This window comes from Medicago sativa, chromosome 2 (assembly GCF_051527215.1).
Source record: "Medicago sativa cultivar Bolivia chromosome 2, Bolivia_mono, whole genome shotgun sequence".
Lineage (NCBI taxonomy): Eukaryota > Viridiplantae > Streptophyta > Magnoliopsida > Fabales > Fabaceae > Medicago > Medicago sativa.
In genome coordinates, this window is record NC_140750.1 from 67,750,413 (window position 1) to 67,757,149 (window position 6,737).

Below are 6,737 nucleotides of genomic sequence, written 5' to 3' on the forward strand. Positions count from 1 at the left end.
TTCAATTTGCTACTTTTTTTACTCAAGAATCATTTGGTTAGATCCTTCATTATACGTGGAAGCAACTAAATCCACATCAATTAATCATTATACATGGATTACAGACTTGATTAAAAAACATCACCAAATCACATTTAGGTTTCAAATTTTGGGGCATGTGGACCGTGAAATATGCAGGGAGAAGAATCGAATCCTAGTTGTATGTATAAAATTGATATCAACATATTTTAGCAACATTTTAACAATAGTGTATATTCTCCATCTTTGTTGTTTGTTATAGAAAATCTAATAACAAAATAAAATTATGTATCAATCACTCAAAATTGATTCACCTTATTCCTACTTATAACAAGAGTTCTAGTAATAGGTAACATAGATGCATTGGTCATGGTAATATCACATTTGATAAATAATCAGCTGAAGTAGAGATTTAGTTGATTATTCATAAATCAGCATGGGAGACATTCGTGAATACTTAAATCTATGATTGTTTAATTCAATGAAATTGAAAATCATTTCCTTGGTTTGTTGTGGATGGCCATTTTGGATCGTTACAATAACTCTTTCTAGCGTGGTTGCTAAACATTTTTACTTAGCTCTCTTTTCTTTTCTTTTTTGAAGAATTTACTTAGCTTTCTTAATTCCAATATTTTTATATATATACCTTCAAATAATCAAGATATCAATACATGGTTAGTCTAAGAACACTAGTACCTGTTTTTATTTTGCTAGTTGCTACAAATTCAAAGTGAAAAACAATGCAATGCAAAGTGAAAAACTCAAATTCTAAAATAGAGCAAATAAGAGCATTCCAAATAATTTGTAACATCTTTACATCATAGACAACCTAACACCAAACCAATTCAACAAGAATCAGTTTTGGACATATTTTCTCATCTAATTTGCTTCCTAATCATGCTCATCTTTAAAGCTATAATCATGTGGTGGCCTACTTTCTTTTTTACAATAGAAAATAATGAATTGTCAAATACAAACTAAAGTTTTCTAGAATTTCTCTTAACTATTATGGTGAAATCCATCCTCTCAAAACAGAAACTCAAGATAATTTCATATATCACAAACCGAGCATGATCTCATGAGCCAGAAAATCGCAAATAGCAATAAAACATTAACTCAGCATAATCAAAATGACAAAAAATAAAAAGCGCGACATATATCATATCATATCATATATATTAAAAAGCTAAAAACAAAACGAGGAAAAACGACAACCCCGTTAGGTTACGATGAAGGAGAAGAAGAACGAAATTTGATAACGTTTTTTTTTAGTGGAATGAAGTTTTTTTTTTTTGAGAGATAGTGGAATGAAGTTTGATAACTTCTAATTTTTTTAGGTGATTTAAATTAAAGAATAATTATTTCATAAAGTCGTAAAGTGCAAAACTCAAAAGTTTGGTGGTGTTAAATCCTATAATCTAGTCAAACTGATTCATCGCCATTTATAGGCTGTTTATTCTGGCAGATGATAAAAAAAAAAAATCAATATTGTTCAATTGATTTTATAGTACCGATCATAGTGTGATAACCCAGACCAACTGGTTGAATCGGGATCCAAACACTTAGTCGGTCCGGTCAAGCTACCAGACCGCTTATGGTGTGGGTCCAGTGCATAACTGATTGAACCAGTAAATTAAACAAGCAATTCACATAGAGAAATACCAGAAAAGGAAAATAACCATTATTATATTGATAAAAATGGCGTTTACAAAACCGTAATTTCAAGTGGCATAGGGCAAACCTACGGAGAGCTTTTGTGTTGTTTCCTATGACAGAACAATTAATGTTAACCAAGGAACACGACTCTGGTCACGTATTACCCTATCGTTGTTATCAAACATATGGGATAAAAAGAAGACACAACTATTTACCATCGCACTCTTGATCCTTCGCTTCATGCCTACCTATTAAATGTTTATATCCAAACGCCGCCTGAAAAGAGAAAGTCTTGATGAACATCTTCTTTGAGTTGATCCTCATGATATTTTCTGCTGTTTCTGTAATGTAGAAATGGAATAACGCAATGAGCTCAATTTATGAGTGATGATAATGATCAATCTTTCTGCTTTTGTAAACTTCATATACTTACTACTCCCAATTTTATTATTTTTTATTAAAATACTAATTAATTTAGAATTTGTTAACTTATTTTAGTAACTCACTTTAGGTGTCCCATAAGTTTTTCGATGGAGAATAGTCAATTTTAAACGCGGTTGAAATTTTATACCGACAACATGGTAACTGAACTTCGTACAAAAAAGTTGTTAAATTATTACTACCTTTATTCTATGATAAGTGATTCCATTCGACTATAAAGACAAACTATTGTAGGATATCTCGTCATTCTCTCTTGAAATGCACCCTCATTCTTCTCTCTAGAAAACAACCTTCAGCCGCCACCCTTCCCCTCGTCCCCAAATCCAAACCATCGGGGAAATGGTTGTATTTACCTTCAAGGTTGCACCACCCTCTAACCCCCGATGAGGTTTCTTAGTCGTAGGCGTCGTGTTTGGACCAAAGATAAAAGGGTAAAAACTCATTTGGACCAAAGATAAAAGTATGTGGTTCGATTCGGTTTTGGATGACTCGTTTAAAAAATTTAATCTAAACCGATCTAATTTAATGTGTTTTATTTTGGATCGGTTTTTAGATATGCAAATTATAAATTGTAACTTTTTTTATTAATACTATAAAGATATGGTAAAATAATATGTTTAATGCAAAATATAACATATAATATATTAAAAAAATTAATATTACATGATGAAAATCATAGATTATGTTTGAAACATATAAAATTGCAAAAATAAAATATAATAAAACAAACTAATAAGTAGTATTAAAAATTTATACATCAACGAAAAAAATATTAATGTAAAATATCCTACTAATTAAAAATAAAAAAATAAAAGTATCAATATATATGTATATATAATAATTTTTATTTAGTTTGGTTTGGTTTGGTTTTGAAAATTCAATCCGATCCGAGTGATTTTCACAAAACCACATCCAATAATATTCGGTTTTGTGCGTTTTCAATTCTTTGGATCGGTTTGCGGTTTTAATTTGGACCTGTATAGATTTGAACACCCCTAGCCACTGCGACATGCCTCTCTTCACTGTTCTCTCACGCTCACCATAATATGTTGATGGCTCGCCACTGGAATTGTGTTCACAAGCTTCTGGTTTCGTCGTTGAGGCTTTGTTGTCGGTGGTTCCTCGTGGTTACCCACCGCACATGACTCCTTACACGGCATCTGTTTGTTGGGTATGTTGTTTTGTTGTCGGAGATCTAGGAGTGCACCTTCTCGGTTAATGGTTAGTTAAGTCTCGCAATCTGGAGGTTATGCCCCAAAGTTGTTTTGGTTATGTTTGATTCGCATGGCCTCTATATCGCGATGTTCGATACATCAAACGACATTGACTGATTCGATATTGGACCGACACTGCGTTCCAATGGTTCGATCTACCCCATTTAGGATTGTCTTTATTTACCCTTTGGGTTGTTTCCGAAACTACATATATTGTAGTTTGTTTGTTTGTAATACTTGTTAAGGCTGATTCTTGCACTTTTGTGTGGTTCGACTAGGTCGTGTTTATGCCCCTCGGTCTTTTGTAATCTTTTTTCATTTTAATCGATCTAGGGTGTTGCAGACGGTTCACCGTTTGCACCCTATTTCCTTACAAAAATCGTAGTGTATAAGATGTTGTCGAATTTGTCTCGATGGTTATTTTCAAAATATCACAACTTTTTATGTTTTTTTGCAAATAGATGATTAAAGATAAATGTCAAAATTATGCATTGACATATATTAAATGGTCAGTTGAACTATTTATTGTGGGATGGATAGAGTAACAAATTATTATGCTCAATTTGTCTTACACTAAATTCTAGGATGTCTTTGAAAAAATTTGGGTAGCTAAATTAGGATATCTTTGAAAAAATTTGGGTAAGTTACTCACAAATATTTTAGAATCCGAAGTTTGTTTGTACCAACAAAAAAATAATAAACTTGTGTTTGATATTGTTTAAACCTAAAATAATTACACTATTAGCCGAAACCGGCACATATGTGATTTAAAGATTTACGAGTTTCCCTCAGCTGATAGCAAATTCCACGACACTATTACAACCCAATAAGGGTAAATCAATTCTTTCTCGAGTATCCTGAGTATGTGGGTCTTGAAGACATCAAACTTGATCAAATCTCAGTGGAACCTAACAATAAGGTAACCAACTCATGCTTCATGTTATAGTGCCACGAACCAAAAGGAGTGATGGACATGAACAGACGTTTCAAGGGAGGGTGCACATATTGTCTCTGTGAATGAATTACGTCATGAAATGGTGAGCTACCAGCCGAATGTGGAAATGCCACGTGCCCCATTAGGAAAGAAAACTTGCGCACTACCCGCGGAAATAGCCGAGTAAGGGTAAACACCGTAGATCATGTCATTTGGCTAGTAGGAATATTTGTGCACATAAATACTTATCTTGTATAATTTCATAACACAAAAAATCAATCAAATTAACTATTTATGCATTTTTATCTCTTTACTTTTCAGCCTTTAACTTTACTATTATGCATTTCTTAGTTCAATACTGAAAAAACCCCCCAAAAATCACCTCACTTAACACTATACTATAGTAGTTAAGGAATTCATAGATGAGGGACAAAGTTTCATCCTCATCTTAATTACTTGAAGAAATGGAATTACAATTGAGGACTATCAGTCGATACCTCGATTAAATCTCTAGTTCGACAACAAATTTGCTTTGTCTGTTGCGACAATACAAATTTTTACCACTGATACAGAAAGAGTCTTGGTAGAATGGTGGATCAATTGTCGTAATCAGCATCAACATGGTCATACCAACAAAGATTGAATGAAACATCACAAACGTTAAGTCCTGAAGTGTCGCAACAACTTGCTCAAATTGTTAAGCTCATGGTTTATAGCGAGATTCAATAAGCCAAGAAGTTGGAGGCCAAACTAGAAAATTCTGGTGACAATTCTATATATCACCTCCACCACACAAGGAGTTCAAGCAAACCAAGGCCGGTCAAGTGTTGTTATAAGAGGAATGTGAAAGAGAAAAGACATGAAGAATATAAAAGGAAAAGAAAAAAGAAACACAGAGGAGTAAAAAAACACCATTTGTCTAGCTTAGATAATTTTCTAGTGGAAGAGATTGAAGAAGAGTGCTTCCAAAGGCTCCAACACACGAATCATTGCAATACCTTGAATTGCAGAGTAAAGAGAAAGATAAGGACAAGATTGAAAGTCTCTTGAAACAAAAGAGTGAGGTGCATGAAGCATTGATGGCTACTCCAAAGGATGTTTGCAAATCAATTATTGATGTGTCCTCTTGCCTCTTTGAAGTTTCTACTAATTTACTTGATGGATCTCTTGTTAAATTGAAGTATAAACTTCTCCTTGCCTTAAAAATGAATGTGTTAGATTCTTGAATGAAAATGGTGAAAATGTGCGTCATCTACTTGGTACGTTTGATGTTTTTCGTTGATTTGGGTTCTTTCTTCATGGAGGATATTAGAGGAAAGCATTGAAGAGAAGCAGAAGACAATACATAATAGAAATAATATAGAAGTTGCTTAGCGTGCAAGTTTCATTTAAGCCTTTGTAATTTCACTTTCATTTACATTTCATTTATGTTGCATGTAGTTAGTTAGAAGCTTCAACTTCTATATATAGCTATTCCTGTAACCGTTTTCAGATCAATGAATAAGAATCACTTTCTTCTTTCTCCAAAAGCTTGAAGCTTTATCCATGGCGGATTTATTCTTAGATGGTATCAGAGCAAGATTCTCTTGCTCTGCTTCCGCACAATGAAGATTGAACACTGCTTTTGTTCATCTTTCTCTTCTGTTCTTTCTGTTCAATTTCATTGATTCGCTTTTCATTGCGTTTTGATTACTTCGTTCTTTCTTGAGATTTATTCTCCTGTTTTTCTTCGATTCAGTGAATTTCTCTCTCAAATTTTTGATTGAAATCTTGATCACACTATGGTGAGAAACAACAACAACAATAACAATCAGGATCAAAGTCTTGATCCTTACTTTGTTCATTCTTCAGAGAACTCTTTAACAGTTACGGTTACGCCGCAAATAACTGGGGAAAATTATCATTCTTGGTCCATGAAGATGCGAAGAGCTCTTGCTATGAAAAACAAATTCAAGTTTGTTGATGGATCTATACCAGTACCGGAAGAAGATGATTTGAACTACGCGGCTTGGGAAAGGTGCAATAATCTTGTTCATACTTGGATAATCAATTCTATCTCACCTTTAATTGCACAAAGTGTTGTGTTTATAAAAAATCTTATTGATATGTGGAATGATCTTAAGGATAGATTCATGAGAGGAGATAGAATTCATGTTGCTCAGTTGCAAGAAGAAATAGCTAATTTGAAACAAGGCAGTAAGAAAGTTACTGAATTTTTCACTGATTTGAGAGGTTTGTGGGAGGAATTGAACCAATACAGGTCAATGCCTCAATGTACTTGTCCTATTCAATGTACTTGTTTGGCTATGAGAAATAACAAAAGCTTTAGAGCAGAAGATAGAATCAACAAATTTTTGATGGGTTTGAATGAAGATTATCAAGGTGTCACATCACAAGTCTTGTTGATGGATCCTTTACCTCAAATCAACAGAGTTTTCTCTATGGTAATGCAGCAAGAGTGGAAGTTGCAGTAC